Source organism: Mytilus californianus, unplaced genomic scaffold, assembly GCF_021869535.1.
Source record: "Mytilus californianus isolate M0D057914Y unplaced genomic scaffold, xbMytCali1.0.p SCAF_4, whole genome shotgun sequence".
Lineage (NCBI taxonomy): Eukaryota > Metazoa > Mollusca > Bivalvia > Mytilida > Mytilidae > Mytilus > Mytilus californianus.
The window spans coordinates 64,074,277-64,092,337 of record NW_026262690.1 but is presented as its reverse complement, the minus strand read 5'-3'; the positions used below and the strand labels follow the sequence as shown (position 1 = coordinate 64,092,337).

Here is an 18,061-nt window from a genome sequence, read left to right as displayed (position 1 = left end):
ACCTCAATGTGGACAAAGTTGATAACGGGGCCCAAAAATCAAAAATCTAAATACATGGTTAAACTCAGCATATCAAAGAACCCCATATATTCAATTTTTGTTGAAATCAAACAAAGTTTAATTTTGGACCCCGATTTGGACCAACTTGAAAACTGGGCCCATAATCAAAAATCTAAATACATGTTTAGATTCAGCATATCAAAGAACCCTAAGAATTCAATTTTTGTTAAAATCAAACTAAGTTTAATTTTAGACCCTTTGGACCTTAATGTAGACCAATTTGAAAACGGAACCAAAAATTAAGAATCTAAATACACGGTTAGATTCGGCATATCAAAGAACCCCAATAACTCAATTTTTGATGAAATCAAACAAAGTTTAATGTTGGACCCTTTGGACCTCAATGTGGAACAATTTAAAAATGGGGCCCAAAATCCAAAAACTAAATACACGGTTAGATTCAGCATATTAAAGAACCCCAAGAATTCAAGAATAAAACCCCATTGAAATTGATCAAGAAATAAGCAATTTATACGAAGTATCTTCTTTTGCACAATACTGTGCAATTAAATATTTCTTGCTATTGCGCAATACTGTACAATTGACAATTTCTTGCTATTGCGCAATATTGTGCTATTGGATATTTCTTGCTATTGCGCAATACTGTGCAATTGAAAATTTCTTGCGATTGCACAATACTTATTATATAATAATTTACACATCCTGTTTGTTGTGTATCTCCTACCATATCATTATTATTTGCTTTTAAATATAAATCAGAAATAACCAACTTAAAATGGAAAATTTTAAAAGAAAAAAAAAGGAAAAAAAAAAAATCCCCCCCCAAATTTTTTGAACCCCCTTATGATTCATCACCCCCAAACTCAATCCCAGCCTTTCCTTTGTGGTATGGTACCTTGCAGTACAATTTCAGAGAGATCCATACACTTGAACACAAGTTATTGTCTGGAAACTAGAAAAATGTGTTTTTTGGCCCCTTTTTGGCCCCAAATTCCTAAACATTTAGGGCAATTACCCCCAAACTCAAACCCAGCTTTCCCTTTGTGTTATGGAACCTTGTAGTACAATTTCAGAAAGATCCATACACTTACACACAAGTTATTGTCCTGAAACCAGAAAAATGCTTTTTTCCCCCCCTTTTTGGCCCCTAATTACTAAAATATTGAGGCAATTACCCCCATCATCAATCCCAGCCTTCCCTTTGCGGTATGGTACCTTGCAGTACAATTTCAGAGAGATCCATACACTTGAACACAAGTTATTGTCTGGAAACTAGAAAAATGTGTTTTTTGGCCCCTTTTTGGCCCCCAATTCCTAAACGTTTCGGCAATTACCCCCAAACTCAATTCCAGCTTTCCCTTTGTGATATGGAACCTTGTAGTACAATTTCAGAAAGATCCATACACTTACACACAAGTTATTGTCATGAAACTAGAAAAATGCTTGTTTTTTGCCCCTTTTTTGGCCCCTAATTCCTAAAATTTTGAGGCAATTACCCCCAAAATCAATCCCAGCATTCCTTTTGTGATATGGAACCTTGTGGTACAATGTCAGAGAGATCCATACACTTATACACAAATTATGTCTGGAAGTTACAAAAATGCTTATTTTTGGCCCCTTTTTGGCCCCTAATTCCTTTACTGTTGGTACCATAACCCCCAAAATCAATCCCAACCTTCCTTTTGTGGTATTGAACCTTGTGGTAAAATTTCATAGAGATCCATTCACTTAAACTAAAGTTAGAGTGCGAAAACCAATGTGTCTTCGGACGACGCCGGACGAAATTTTTTTGCGGTCGTATAAAAAATTGGTCCAGTAGTTTCAGAGAAGAAAAAGAAAATGTGAAAATTTGTTTAAATGTCCGGTGGCACATTAAATGCATATTCAGGATGAGAACATGTTCATGTGATATCAATAAGAACTCTGCTTTCTACTAGACTGACACACAGAGCCAGTTTATTAATGTGCTAGTTCACAAGGTAACACTCCAAAGTAAGACATATCACCCTACCTGGACAATTTATTCTGACTTCAGGCCAACCAGTCATTGTTCTTACTCCTTATTGCCTAGTGTTAAGTGGAGAGGCGACAAATCCCAAGTTTCAACCCTTTGGTTTAACAAAATTACTCAAAACAATGACAAAAAACCAGGTGCAACCATTTTGTGAAAATTCAAGGATCTAGATTAAAAACTGTAAGATAAGTAGATTACACAACTGACTCCAACTGCAGTACAATAACAAAACTATCAGCCAGTTTTGTACTTATCTTCCAAACAAGACAAAGATGAACATATGTAAATCTTTAGTCTTCTTTATCATGCACTTCTGTATATTTAAAAAAAAAATGTGAATTTTTATGTGTGTGAAGCAAATTAAATTGCTGCAAATTAGCAGAATAACACAGTGTAAAGATACAATAAGTACATATGACCCATATACCACTAATATACCGGTTACTCTGGATTCATTTATTCATATGGGTACCAATTTTGGGGGGGTTCAGATTTCAGAAATAATTGTATTCATGTTTTTGAAAAATTCTGCTAACAAGGACATTTTTGGAACAATTAATCTGGTGATTTACCTAAACCCATGAAATCCATGAAAATTAGTATCCCATGAATAACATTTAACCCATAGTAAACACTTATTCTAACCTAGGGAAAAAACACAAATTTTATCCACCAACATCATAAATATATATACATGTACCACTATAGGTTTTTTTCACACATATACAATAAAGATATCAAATGACAAAATCATATAAAAGAAACTGAAGAGGTAGTTAACATAAAGTCAAATTTTACTGAATCTGATTAAAATATAGATCCTGTGTCCAAGCTTCACTAACAAAAATCTGACAATGCTCCGTTCTACTTTCTGTTTTAGAGATCTTTCGGAATCCTTTGGTTTTGTCGTAATGATACAAAAATTTGAAGGCTGAATTTCATTGACTGATGTAATAATTACCACAACAGAAAGTAAAACGGAGTGCTTTCAGATCCTTGTAAGCAATGCTTCGACAAAGGATCTGTAATTTAATCAGATAGGAGTTTACTGAATGTTCATTATAACATATTAACTTGCTCTATCTATGTATATGAATAATAAAATGCTTCGCTGAGTGCAGCAGGATACGACCGCAGAGGTCCAACCCTGAACAGTTGGGGCAAAAATGGACACAATATTCACGCTTGATACAGGTCTGAATTTGGATTGTAAATAAATATTTGACACATAATAGGTTTCTGACACCGAATAACTGTAGTCAAAGAACTTAGAATTGGTTATATGATTTGAATCTATATTCAATTTTTTGCTTTTGTGCAATACACTATGCTGTTGTGAAATTGAACCCCCCCCCAAATAAAATTTACCCCCCCTTTTTTTGCTTTTGTGAAAAACACTATGCTGTTGCGTATTGACCCCCCCCCCCCCCCCCACCCCCCCCCCCCCCCCCCCCCCCCCCTCTTTTTTTTTGCAAAAAGAAATAATATTTTAAGAAATTTTCTTTTTAATTTCTGTAATCTGAAATGAAAAAAAAAATTGCCCCCACAATTTCTTTTTTAACCCACCCCCCCTAAATTTTTTTTTTGGTACCTTGCAGTACAAGATCCATACACTTGAACACAAGTTATTGTCTGGAAACTAGAAAAATGCTTGTTTTTTTAACCCCTTTTTGGCCCCTAATTCCTAAAATTTGAGGCAATTACCCCCAAAATCAATCCCAGCATTCCCTTTGTGATATGGAACCTTGAGGTACAATGTCAGAGAAATCCATACACTTGAACACAAGTTATTGTCTGGAAGTTACAAAAATGCTTATTTTTGGCCCATTTTGGGCCCCTGATTCCTTACTTGTTGGTACCATAACTTCCAAAATCAATCCCAACCTTCCTTTTGTGGTATTGAACCTTATGGTAAAATTTCATAAAGATCCATTCACTTAAACTAAAGTTAGAGTGCGAAAACCAATGTGTCTTCGGACGATGACGCCAACGTCATACCAATATACTTAGTATCGCAAAAAATATAAAAACAGATGTAAGGCAAATGACCTTGACCGTACCATGAAATATAAATTATGAAACTGACAAATCTGACAAACTCCAACATACTTTTTCACTAATATATTTACGAATGAACACAATCTTGCAAGTTTTATGTCATATTACTGATGTAGCACATTTTGCCTTAAATCGCTTAGATTTACATTTTTGTATCAATAGTGTCAATCATGTGCTTCAAAATAATAATAAATTATCATACAATCAAAAAATTGTAAATACACCACAATGCTTATGCCTTGGTCAATTGAAAAACACAAAGTATATCAAATGCCAGTATAATTAATGTTATATAATACAATAACAGATTGAATATTCAAATTTATCTCAATAATATATCAAAATGACATCCCAAAAGACAGAAAGGACAACTGCAAATATCATGAATATCTATTATATTTGTCTAGCTATAAATTATCATCAGAATAACAAAGATATAAGCATTCAATTTGAGTATTCTTAATTAAATGTTTAGCACTTTATTTGAGGTTTTTTATATACATTTATATATATATATATATATTTATATGTATTTTCAATGTAACACACATCATTCTTTCATACATGTTGGCAATACTGGTGACATGAGAACAATGAAAAAAGTAACTCGTCAAGTGATTAAGGCAATAAAATCAATACTTTGTATATACCAAACTGATTTAAAATTATTTCTAAACTAAAATCTTACATTTTTTAAAATTATGTTTTGGCCTCAAACATCACTGAAGAGACATTGATTGTCAAAATGTGCATCTGATGCAGCAAAATCTGTACTGTTTATGTTATTAAACTGTGTTATATATAATTTACATGCAAATTGATATTGTTTTATTTTTCACTGTTCATCAAGAAAATTGTATCAGAAAGTTATTACACTTAAAAATGTTAATCTTTGCCAAAAAAAAATTCAAAATTATGAACATTCAAAATCTAAATTTCTTTTCATTCATATATCTTAGTCTAATATAAGTGTTCAACATAGTCTTATCATGATACAATTTCCTAAACCTACTCATAATAACAGAGAAGGTTCCAAACATTGAAGAGTTCTATTTTTTGGTGTAAGCAAGGGCAATATTTTTTTGTCAATAGGTATCCCACTGTATGGACATGTATTCCTCATTTCCAAAATAAAAGTTATCAAAACAAATGTAAATAAAATAATGCTATCAAAATGAAAAAAAGACAAGATTATAGAAACTCAACAACTGATAATTCTAAAATATCACAGTACTGTGTATAAGCATAATTCATGTATCAATCGTAATATAACCATTTGTAGAGTCATGAGATTTCTTTGATCCTTCAATACTTAATGAACAATTTGATACTAACGACTTGAACTTTGTAGAAAGAAAACTTGGCCAAATGTATGCAAAACTGTGCTTTGGTTCTGTTCTGGTACAAGCCAAAATCATGAAGAAAATCTGTAGATATGCCATTATAAATATGATGAAGAAGACAAAAGCAGGTATATCAATTATGTGATGCCACAATCCATGGTCAAATTCTGTTCCCGAGTTTGTATGGAATTTTTCAACATGGTCAATGGCAAATTTATTGAAATGTTCATTTATCTCAAAAATATAGTACACAAGAGCACATGTTGCTGCTAGAAAAAACACTATCACTAACCAAGCCAGTCTTTGTCTAAATCTCATCATCCACACCTCATTTGTTCTTAAATCTGTAAAATAAAAAGAAAGCAAACTTTAACAAAGCAGTTATTGTGGTTAAAAAATACCAGGTACAGCGGAAGTGTGTTTGGCCTACCGAAAATTGGTGGCAAATACGCTTGGGCAATCTTAAGCCAGTACAACTGACAAAATGGTAAGTGTCAATGTTTTATAGCTAAATTGTTTAGTCGGTAAGAACACCTATAAGATTTTTGCTGTATTTTTGTTTTTTATTTTTCTTAATGGATGCTAATTGATTACTCAGTGCAATTTGGGTACCATGACATTAAACAGCTCAAAAAGTCTGCTTTATTTATTCTATAGACACATAAAAATGTGTACTTCATATGTTCATTACTGGATAGAAATCGATTGATTTTTAATTCATGCTTCCTTTTGTTTTCATGACTGGTGCTATAAAAAAGAGTCAGATATTTATTATGTAGTGTTCATTATTATTATTAATAAATGTATATGCATGAACACTACAAAGAATCTTTGCTTAACTGGTAACAAATTTTAAACTACAAATACTCATTTGTATCCTGTATTTTGTATTGTATTTTCTGTATGAACCAGATTGTACATCTAAAATTAAGATTGTTACATATTGTTATTGACTCTTTGTGAATTTGTGGGTCCATGATAATTGGTATAAAAAAAGGCAGTGGCTAGAAAATATGCTATTTTGCCGGCTCTGATTAAAATATCTTAATTCAAGCTGTCAAAATAGCATATTTTTATAGAAATGGATATTTTACCGGCACCGCCAATATACATGATATAGTGAATTTGTTGCCAGCGCTGGAAAAATAGAAAATATGCTATTTTGCCGGCTCTAAGTAAGTGGAAGCCAATTTAAAAAACTATTTTGTTTACATATGCAATTCAAAGAACTGACTATTATTTCAAAAGCAAATGTAATTTAAACATTTTTGATTTTTGAAGCTATGTGATTGGTTTTGTTATACTGTATAATGTTTAATCAAATTTATGATGCAATGAGATTTTTAACTTTTATTTTTGTTACAGTTAAAAAATCTGAGATTTTATTCTTATGCATACAATGTACATGTAGCATTAGACTGTGACTGATTTTAGAAGTAATTTCAACTACATGTTTTGATATGATTTCATTGCAACAACTGGATGCTCAATATTTTTATTTTTATTTATTGTTATAAATTCTTTTTTTCACTTTGACTGATAAATAATTTTAAACGATTGTACAGTCAGGGGCATTACTTAAACAAGTTATTTTTATTTAGGTAATTTTTGTTTTTAAAATTTTTTAAATTACTAAATATATTTATTTTAAAATTCAATAAAGCATGGACTAAATGTAGTTTTTATGAATTTGTACATCATTTTATTACATAAAATTAAGAATTTATCAAATTTGAGAGGGATATAGAGATAAATGAATACTTTAAAAATAGTGACAAAAATATTACTTGTATAAGTTATTTTATACATCTTTGAAAAAAATAGTAATAACAATTATTTGAGAAACATATGTAATTGTTATGGGTTACAAATTATAAATAACTTCAAGTCTTAATTAAATCACACGTGTCTATCTATCATGTCTATTGATATCTCTCTATCTTTAAGATTTTCAAGGAAAATGATATTCTAATGGTCCAAGAGACCAATCTTTGACCCAGAAGCGTTGATATGAAATGTAAGTGCGATATGAAATGTAAGTGCATCAGAAAGGCAATTAGTGTTTCAGGAGGATTAGTTTTTATATTTCATGGGAAAAATAACCAGTTGTCTGAAAAATTGTTAAAGCTAGTAAAATCTGTATGGATGGACACCTGTAAAAGTAATATTTACAAAAATTACTTATATCAGTAATATTAAAAATTGCCTCGTTTTCAACACAACTTGTATTGGTAATTTTAAAAGTTACGTGTTTAAGTAATGCCCCCGACTGTTGTATGTATCTGAAATATTGTTATCTGTTTTCTTATTTAACTACCGGTATATTAGTAATTATTTTTTATTCTTTAATGTTGACAGTGCACATTTTCGTAGAACTTTTAAATAGTAAATATTAAATTTCACTCTTTACAAAGAACCGGCAAAATAACAAATTCATTATATTGCCTGGTGACGGTATAATAGCCATTTCTATAGAAATATGCTATTTTGCCAGCTTGAATTAAGATATTTTAATCAGAGCCGGCAAAATAGCATATTTTCTATGTTGCCGGTGCCGGCAAAATAGCCAGTCTAAAAAAAAATCACAGGCACTTGTTTCTGTCAATGGTGGGTTTACTACATGTACTATCCATACTTGCACGGTGGATAGTAAACCACACGAAAAATTTTCGTACAAGTGTGGATAGTAAACTCCCCATTGACAGAAACAAGTGCCTGTGAAAAAATAGTTGATTTGATTTGGAAATCTATGACGGTGTCCACAGTGGAAATTATAGGCTATCAATGCTATATTTGAATATAAATATTGCCTTATTTAAGGCTAAATAATTATAGAAGCTGTGTCTTGCCTCATATCAGATAACTATATTATCATGTCAATTCAGCATCTCTTATGACTTATTTTCTTTTTTGTGATGATCATGTGCCACGCAAAGTACCAACGGATGGGAAAAGCTAGAAACACTCCGCAGGACTAATACTGGTTCCCTTTATGTACCAGTTCAGTCTAATCTAAATACCACACAAACAAAATATATAAAAGGTACATAATTACTTTTTAATATTTCCAAAGGGCTGCATAGCCAGTCAAGGTCGTTAAAAACTTCCATTTGTTGTTAATATTTCCCGAAGATTTTTTTCAAATGAAAAACATAGTCAAGTAGGACACATTTACAACAGTCACTGTTTTGTAGCACTGGTTTCTTTTAATTACATATATTAGTATCGTGTTTTCACTCTTTGATTATTGTAAATACTCTTTAATACATGGCAAACAAAAGTGGACAAAAATGCTATTTCTTTAATATTAAATATTAAAAAAATATTTTTTAATATTAAGAATTCATTTTTAATTCGAAAGTATTTTCTTATATTCGAAATTCATTTTCTAATATTAATAAATGATTTTTTAATATTAGAAATTCATTTTTTAATATTAAGAAATCATTTTCTAAATATATAAAAAATCATTTTTTAATATTAAAAAATCAACTTTCAGAGTTACAAATTAAAATCTTCATCACTAAAGAGTTTTGACTTGTTTATTTTCTTTTCCGTATATAACTCCTTCCTGTTTCAAAGGGGAAAAAATGACGAAAAGAAAGAATGAACTCAATCAGATTTTGCTAAGGGAGGCAGCTTTATCAAATAATTTCGAAGAAGTTTAAATCCTGGTTAGAGAGGCCTCAACTAAACTGGATAATGAGAGAGGAGAATTAGATGAGGAAACTGTACGCAGCTTAAATCGACACTGGCATCCATATCAAGACTTACCAGAAACATGAGGAATGTTTCTGTAAATTCTGGCTACAAAGCCGATAGACCTAAGCAATTAGGAATAGGCACAGTCTTATGAAAGATATCTCGAATTTGCCTTCCTTAAATAATTTTGCTTTCATACAACGTCAAATTTCTTTCAAAATCAAATCTACTTCCACTGTCTGATTCGAGAATTCAAGTTAACAATATCATTGGCATACACATGCAAAATATTAAAGAGTGAGGGCAATAGGGAGAATAGGGGTTCATTACTGACAGGTTAACAACAAACTTAATTTACATAAAACAGTAAACAGAAACCAGAAATTTAGGTTAACAGCTGAATTCACTTAGTAAAAAACAGTTAACAGTAAAAATCAGATGACAACAACCAAAATATGCCCAAAACAGGTTATCAGAAATTGGTATTGCATCACAGTGGGGGCGTAAATCCTAAGTTGTACCCCGAGCATAACGAGATGAAATATATTTGAAATTTAATTACTGATTTTTTAAAAGTCTCGAATCAGATAAAGTGGAAGTAGTCTAATCCAGATACTGCATGCGTAGAATGAACTATTCAGTAAAACTTAAAGAAAGGGATACATATTATGATGAAGGCATGTTTGGGTAATCGAGACAACTTCAGGCATAAAAAAGCAAACTATGGATGGGACTCCAGATGAATACCCCCTCAGGTCGCAAGGTGAATTTTTAAAACTACTATAGGTCATAAGTCCCTATTAAGATTTCTAAATTCGGTGAACGGACGAAATCAGGACTTTTTTGCTTAGGACATCTCGGCCAATGGAGGTTAATTTCTTTCTCGGACATTTCGACCAGCTGAATAAAAAAAAATAATAAGAATGCAAACGAAAGAGTTAGAAGTACACGCGAGAGCGCTTACAAAGCAATTTTTCATATAACTAATATTTCCAATGGGCATAAAAATAATTGTTCGGCACTGATTTTTAAACTTGTCAGCCACAATGATGATATGAACCTAATATATAAATATTGCTCTTTGGTCGGGTTGTTGTCTCTTTGACGCATTCCCCGTTTCCATTCTCAATTTAATTATAAACATCTGGATTGTACACGAGAGAGAGCTTACAATTAAGACCGGACGGACAAACGGACGGACTGAAGGACGGACGCTCGGTATTTCTATGTCCCCCACAAGGCGTCGCACGGGAGACAAAAAAACATAATTCCGGCACTTTGGTCTTCGGGGATGGGTATGTTTTTGGTGTTTTTGAGTTGGACATGATGTACAGATGCAGCTGATAAAAAAAAACACCTTTTCACAATGTGGGGAGACAAAACGACTCACAGATGATTCAGAGCAAAGTTGCCTTTTTGAGGTATGGCCATATTGCTTACATAGGCTTCGGGATAAGCCCGATAGTATTCGCAGTCTTATAAGGAGTTTTTACAACAAGTATACAAGTGTGTATGTAAATTAAAAGGGTTGTTATTTCTTTGTGTGCATAAATGGAGATGTTGGATATACCATAGGTACTTAGGGACAGGACAAATTTTTTGCTATTTACTATCAATTCCAAGTTTACTATCCACAGCGGTCACTGCTATACTCCGATCTTAATTGACTAAGATTGTTACTTTTCATACCGAAGGTCAGTGGTTCTCTCCGGGCATTGCGGTTTAATTCCTCCACCAATAAAAACTGACTGCCACAAAATAGAACAATAGTGCTGAAAGTGGCGTTAAACACTAATCAACCAATCAAAACTATTATTTTACCTTTTTTTAACAACCAGTTTACAAACAAAAAAGTTATATAAATATAAAACTGAGGAAAGGTAACACCCGGCCACCGAAAGCTTGATTTTTGTCGAGCCTAGGTGGTCGAGTGGTCTAGCGCGTCGGGCGATTTGGTGCCACGATATCAGTCTGTAGCATGAGTTCGAATCCCGGCCAGGGAAGGACAAAAAATTTGCTTCCGCAAATTAACAGATCTAAAATTGTTGGGCTGTTATTTAGACGAATTATATATATATATATAATTTTTTTAAATATACTTTTTCACTTTTTTGGTCTTTTGGAAATTGTTGTTTGTGCTGTATTTAGACCCCTCTAACAAGAAATTTGTTTTGCATGCACACGTATAAAAATTGCGGTTTTTATCCAACGCAATCATAGGTTTGAACGTTGTTTTCAATTTAGACTTGTTTATATTTTTGTTTGGGCTTGTATTATATTTGCCTTCGGGTTTATATGATCCGTTCATCCTAGTTTGACTCCTCACAATTCAAGAGTCTATCCTAAATTGAGGTAAATTGTATGGCTTTCCAAATACCGTTTCGATTCCTAACATCACTGAAGAGACATTAATTGTCGAAATCCGGATATGGTGTACAAAAACCTTTGCAGTTTGCGGTATATCATCTTTTCCGCAAGTTTATTGTTTTCTGTTTAGTATTAAATTTATAATTTAGATCCATTTATTACATCGGTGATCCGTTTATTTGGCAATCGCCAATGGCAGTCAGCAGGGTTTAAGAACATTTGTTGGTCGACCTGTTAGTCAAATGCGTTTTGTTAAAATATACTTTTTCACTTTTTTGGTCTTTTGGAAATTGTTGTTTGTGCTGTATTTAGACCACTCTAACAAGAAATTTGTTTTGCATGCACACGTATAAAAATTGCGGTTTTTATCCAACGCAATCATAGGTTTGAACGTTGTTTTCAATTTAGACTTGTTTATATTTTTCGTTTGGGCTTGTATTATATTTGCCTTCGGGTTTATATGATACGTTCATCCTATTTTGACTCCTCAAAATTCAAGAGTCTATCCTAAATTGAGGTAAATTGTATGGCTTTCCAAATACCGTTTCGATTCCTAACATCACTGAAGAGACATTAATTGTCGAAATCCGGATATGGTGTACAAAAACCTTTGCACCTTTTGTTTGCGGTATATCATCTTTTCCGCAAGTTTATTGTTTTCTGTTTAGTATTAAATTTATAATTTAGATCCATTTATTACATCGGTGATCCGTTAATTTGGCAATCGCCAATGGCAGTCAGCAGGGTTTAAGAACATTTGTTGTTCGACCTGTTAGTCAAATGCGTTTTGTTAAAATATACTTTTTCACTTTTTTTCTCTTTTGGAAATTGTTGTTTGTGCTGTATTTAGACCCCTCTAACAAGAAATTTGTTTTGCATGCACACGTATAAAAATTGCGGTTTTTATCCAACGCAATCATAGGTTTGAACGTTGTTTTCAATTTAGACTTGTTTATATTTTTCGTTTGGGCTTGTATTATATTTGCCTTCGGGTTTATATGATCCGTTCATCCTATTTTGACTCCTCAAAATTCAAGAGTCTATCCTAAATTGAGGTAAATTGTATGGCTTTCCAAATACCGTTTCGATTCCTAACATCACTGAAGAGACATTAATTGTCGAAATCCGGATATGGTGTACAAAAACCTTTGCACCTTTTGTTTGCGGTATATCATCTTTTCCGCAAGTTTATTGTTTTCTGATTAGGATTAAATTTATAATTTATATCCATTTATTACATCGGTGATCCGTTTATTTGGCAATCGCCAATGGCAGTCAGCAGGGTTTAAGAACATTTGTTGTTCGACCTGTTAGTCAAATGCGTTTTGTTAAAATATACTTTTTCACTTTTTTGGTCTTTTGGAAATTGTTGTTTGTGCTGTATTTAGACCCCTCTAACAAGAAATTTGTTTTGCATGCACACGTATAAAAATTGCGGTTTTTATCCAACGCAATCATAGGTTTGAACGTTGTTTTCAATTTAGACTTGTATATAATATATATATATATACTAGTATATACCAGAATTACAAAACTGACAGATCAAAAGTAAAATAACAATATAAATACTGAACTCCAAGGATAATTAAAAATGGAAAGCCCCCTTATCAAACGGCAATTTCAAAAGCTCAAACACATCAAACGAATGGAAAACAACTGTCATACTCCTGACTTGGTATAGGCATTTCCTTATAATGAAAATGGTGGATTAAACCTGGTTGTATAGCTCGCTAAACCTCTCACTTGTATGACAGTCAAATATAATTCAAACATTCCCCCTTATATTGATTCATGATGCATTTAATGTTAATTTTTTAAACAGGTCTCGTGGAGCTTTTGAAAGAGCCAGCAATATAACGATGTTTGTAACAATAGTGGTAGACATACAATAAAATGTAGGAAGATATTTTTCAACATAAGAAATGGTCACATTGCTATGAATTTCACTATTTCAATAAGTTCGTTGGAGAATATGTAATATTTCCAAGAGAAGTATTAATACATTATGCCCTTATTAAGAAGCTTATTTATAATGTGAGTTACAAGCAAAACCGACAATGCATGGGGCTTTTGTTTGCAGGGAAAACAAGGATGTAAATCTGGTATTTTTTCAACATTTTTGAATTTTTGGTAGGTATTTGAATATACGAGTAGCTTGAGCGTTAATAGACCAATTCAGTTTTTTTAATTCAGATTTTTAACATTAACCTTACAGTGTTAACCCAGAAACAGTATCTATGTTTCTTATTTTCGGTTTTCCCTCCATCTTCTAGCATAATCATAGTCTAAATCAATTAGTATTTCATAGTTGCATCGCCAGTTTATTGATGTAGGCTGAATAACGACATACAGGTTATATGTCAATGAGTCATCACTGTTTGGTACCGTACTGACATATTCACCTTATCTCAACTTTATATTATTTTGTCTAAAGTTACCAAATAATTCCTAGACTTATTAGTTGTGGATGTTTTGCATTCCTTATTATTTTCATGAAACTTTAACAACCTGTCGTGTATATTATCAGCTCTGTACTCTTAAAATTCATATAACATGTATAATCAATTACTATCTTAATTCAAGATTTTTAAACAACAATATGTCTCATTCCTAAATGTTTTTGATACTACTATATCCTGCAACAGTTTGGACAACCATTTTAATATCAATTTTGAAGGCCTCGGGGAAGATAAATGTTTTTGTTAAATGAGTCATCGTCATTAAATAAAGAAGTGTCATTATGTTAATTGAGGCACATTTTTTACTCATAGTCCGAGATTTATCTTCTGCATTTTGTTATACACTTGTTTATTCCAGATATTGTAGTTTTGATGGCGAGACTTTAGATGACCTATGAAAGTTTTGTTAAATATGTAATCAAGAAGTTGCTAAGAGCCTGAATTGCTCACCCATCTGATTGAAATCTATTACAACTGGCTTGCTCGTATATACAAGGATAATGAAATCAGAGATCTATATTTTAATTAGATTGAATCGCTCACCTGTCAAAATTATATCTTATATTGCTGAAAGTTTTTTGCTGTTTTATTACATTTTTTACCAACATCGTAATTTAGGGGCAATAACTCCTACAAGGAGTCATCCAATGGCTTCAGACATTTGACATTTTTGTTGATCGTGTATTGCTTATCCAATATACTACTTACAATTTCTACCAATCTATTGTAGTTTTCAAGGTAATAGACAAAAACTCTAAAATAAGTAAAACAATTTAATTTAAGGGCATTAACTCTTACAAGTTCTCCAATGATTTTGTCACATTGAATTTTTTGTAGGGCTTGAATTGCTGTTAAATTTTGTTACTGAACAGTTTCTACCTTTCTAGTATAGTTTTCAAGATAAAAGACAATAAAATGCTTCGCTGGGCGCAGCTTGATACGACCGCAGAGGTCGAACCCTGAACAGTTGGGGCAAGTATGGACACAACATTCAAGCTTGATACAGCTCTGAATTTGGATTATGATTAAATATTTGACACAGCATAGGTTTCTGACACAGAAAGAATGTGGTCTAAGAACTTGAATTTTTTTAATTTACCTATTATGGTCCAATGTCCAAAATCAAAATACATGGTTAGATTCAGCATATCAAAGAACCCCATATATTCAATTTTTGTTGAAATCAAACAAAGTTTAATTTTGGACCCCAACTTGGACAAACTTGAAAACTGGGCCCATAATCAAAAATCTAAACACAGGTTTAGATTCAGCATATCAAAGAACCCCAAGAATTCAATTTTTGTTAAAATCAAACTAAGTTTAATTTTGGACCCTTTGGACCTTAATGTAGACCAATTTGAAAACTGGACCCAAAATTAAAAATCTAAATACACGGTTAGATTCAGCATAACAAATACATAAATGTGGTCAAAGATTTTACAAATCTAATGCGCCATACTGTGCAATTAAAGATTACTTCTTGAAATTTATTCAATATTTGAAATTTGAAAAAAAAATATTTGAAGAATAATTCTGTTAATTTCTGAAATCTGAAATGAGAAAAAATTGACCCCCCACAATTTCTTTTTACCCCCCCCCCCCCCCCCCTTTTTTCCCCAAAAAAATTCTTTCCCTCAAGATGTGGTCATAATCTCAATTCAAATTTCCCATGGAGTTTGCAACCATAATTACCCATTTAAATTTACCATAGTGCTAACTTAATCTATTTTATAATAGAATTTAAAATATAGTGTCAAATCTTTCATATGGATTTTTTTGTAAAAAAAAAAGATGCAAAATATGCAGATATTTTTACTTGTCTTCCTTTATAAATATGCATTTCTTTAAACATAATTTAAAAGCAGTGTAAGGGAAGTAACCAAAACGTTGTATTTGGATTACCTCCCTTACACTGTTTTAAATTATCTTAATTGTTCATTAACCATTACTTAATACATAATTTAAAAGCAGTGTAAGGGAGGTAATTTCAATGATGTATTTGATTTATCTCCCTTACACTGCTTTAAATTATGTTTTGTACTAAAGTATTTGTCCATTAACCAGGACAACCTTGTTTTTCCCCTTTTTTGCCCTTAATTACAAAATTTATGGTTTGAGCCATAACCCCCCAAAGCAAATCCTAACCATCCCTTTGTGGTATGGAAACTTGTAGTATAATTTTAGAGAGATCCATACACCGTTCCACAGTTATTGTCTGGAAACTAGAAAATGCTTATTTTTGGCCCCTTTTTGCTTAACTGTTGGTACCATAACCCCCAAAATCAATCCCAACCTTCCTTTTGTGGTATTTAACCTTATGGTAAAATTTCAAAGAGATCCATTCACCTAAACTAAAGTTAGAGTGCGAAAACCAATGTGTCTTCGGATGACGACAACGACGCCAACATCATACCAATATACGACCGCAAAATTTTTTTGAGGTCGTATAAAAACTTGAAAATAAGTAAAAAAAAGTCATTTAAGGGCAATCGCTCCTTAAAGAGTCATTTGATAATATTGATGGTAAGGAAAATTGTAGACCTTTACAATTCGAGCATTATTGCTGATCAGATTATCTCTATCTATTATGGTTTTCAAGATATAAGTCAATAACAGCACTTTAGACATGGTGGCCATGATGGTTGATTGGCAGGAACAAACTTTATACAAAGGACCATTCAAGGATCACTTTTAAGTTTGGTTGAAATTGGTCCAGAGGTTTCTTCTGAGAAGATATTTTTTGAGTCTACAACATGGACAACACTGCACTCTTAATAGGTGAGCTGAAATGGAGGAAATTGATCCTTGTGATTGAAGGAAATTACTGGAATGTCATTAAAAGCTACAACATCTTTGTGTTTTAAAGCATTTCAGTACACCTTATACATGTAGTTAGATATCTATAGTTGTCCAACTTTCTTGTAGCTTTTAACAGACCCTGAATAACTTTCTGAAAGTCTTGTACTGTTTTAAACTATTGTTATAAAAATTGCTTCGCCGAGCGCAGCTGGATACGACCGCAGAGGTCCAACCCTGAACAGTTGGGGCAAAAATGGACACAATATTCGCACTTGATACAGGTCTGAATTTGGATTTTCATTAAATATTTGACACATAATAGGTTTCTGACACAGAATAACTGTAGTCAAAGAACTTAGAATTGGTTATATGATTTGAATTTATATTCAATTATTTGCTTTTGTGCAATACACTTTGCTGTTGTGAATTGACCCCCCCCCCCCCCTCCCCCCACAAAAAAAAAATTAAAAATTTACCCCCCCTTTTTTTTGGCTTTTGTGCAATACACTATGCTGTTGCGTATTACCTCCCTTTAACTGCTTTTAAATTGTCTTAGTAATTGTCCATTAACCAGGAAACCCTTGTTTTTCCCCCCTAATTCCTAAACAGTTTGAGCCATAACCCCCCAAAGCAAATCCTAACCATCCCTTTGTGGTATGGAAACTTGTGGTATAATTTCAGAGAGATCCATACACTGTTCCACAAGTTATTGTCTGGAAACTAGAAAAATGCTTATTTGGGCCCCTTTTTGGCCCCTAATTCCTAAACTGTTAGGACCATAACCCCCAAAATCAATCCCAACCTTCCTTTTGTGGTTATAAACATTGTTTTAAATTTCATAGATTTCTATTTAATTATACTATTAAAGTTATTGTCTGGAAACCAACTGTCTTCGGACGACGCTGACGACGACGACGTGATACTAATATACGACCGCAAAATTTTTTGCGGTCGTATAAAAATGGTCGGCTGCATAACTATACATAGTGTGAAGCCATCATATCATGATTGGTACCATTCCCATGTAAAACTGTAGGAACTTAGCTTTGAAAATCTTCTTCATATGCAGTAAGGTAAAAGTGAATTTTTTGCTATGGAAAACCTAAAGATCAGTGGATAAAAAAATGAGGAATCGAGTGCACACTGCACATGGTGTGAAATATTTGGTTCAAAATGAAAATTGAAGGAGATTTTACATTAACAAACCTTTATGACAGATGAGCAAAAAGACAGGTCATCAAACATATGAGGATCATAAAATATCTGATATAAATAATTTGAAAGTGTTATATCATTAA

At 32.4% G+C, this 18,061-nt stretch overlaps 1 long non-coding RNA gene across 1 annotated transcript; it reads right to left on the bottom strand.

Moving 5' to 3' along the window:
* Positions 1 to 1,155: 1,155 nt before the first annotated feature.
* Positions 1,156 to 17,199, bottom strand: LOC127738301 (uncharacterized). Its single transcript, XR_007999984.1, has 2 exons — positions 16,279 to 17,199; positions 1,156 to 1,717 (listed from the first exon to the last, which is right to left on the bottom strand). It is a non-coding gene; the product is annotated as an uncharacterized LOC127738301 (long non-coding RNA).
* Between the last annotated feature and the right edge of the window lie 862 nt (positions 17,200 to 18,061).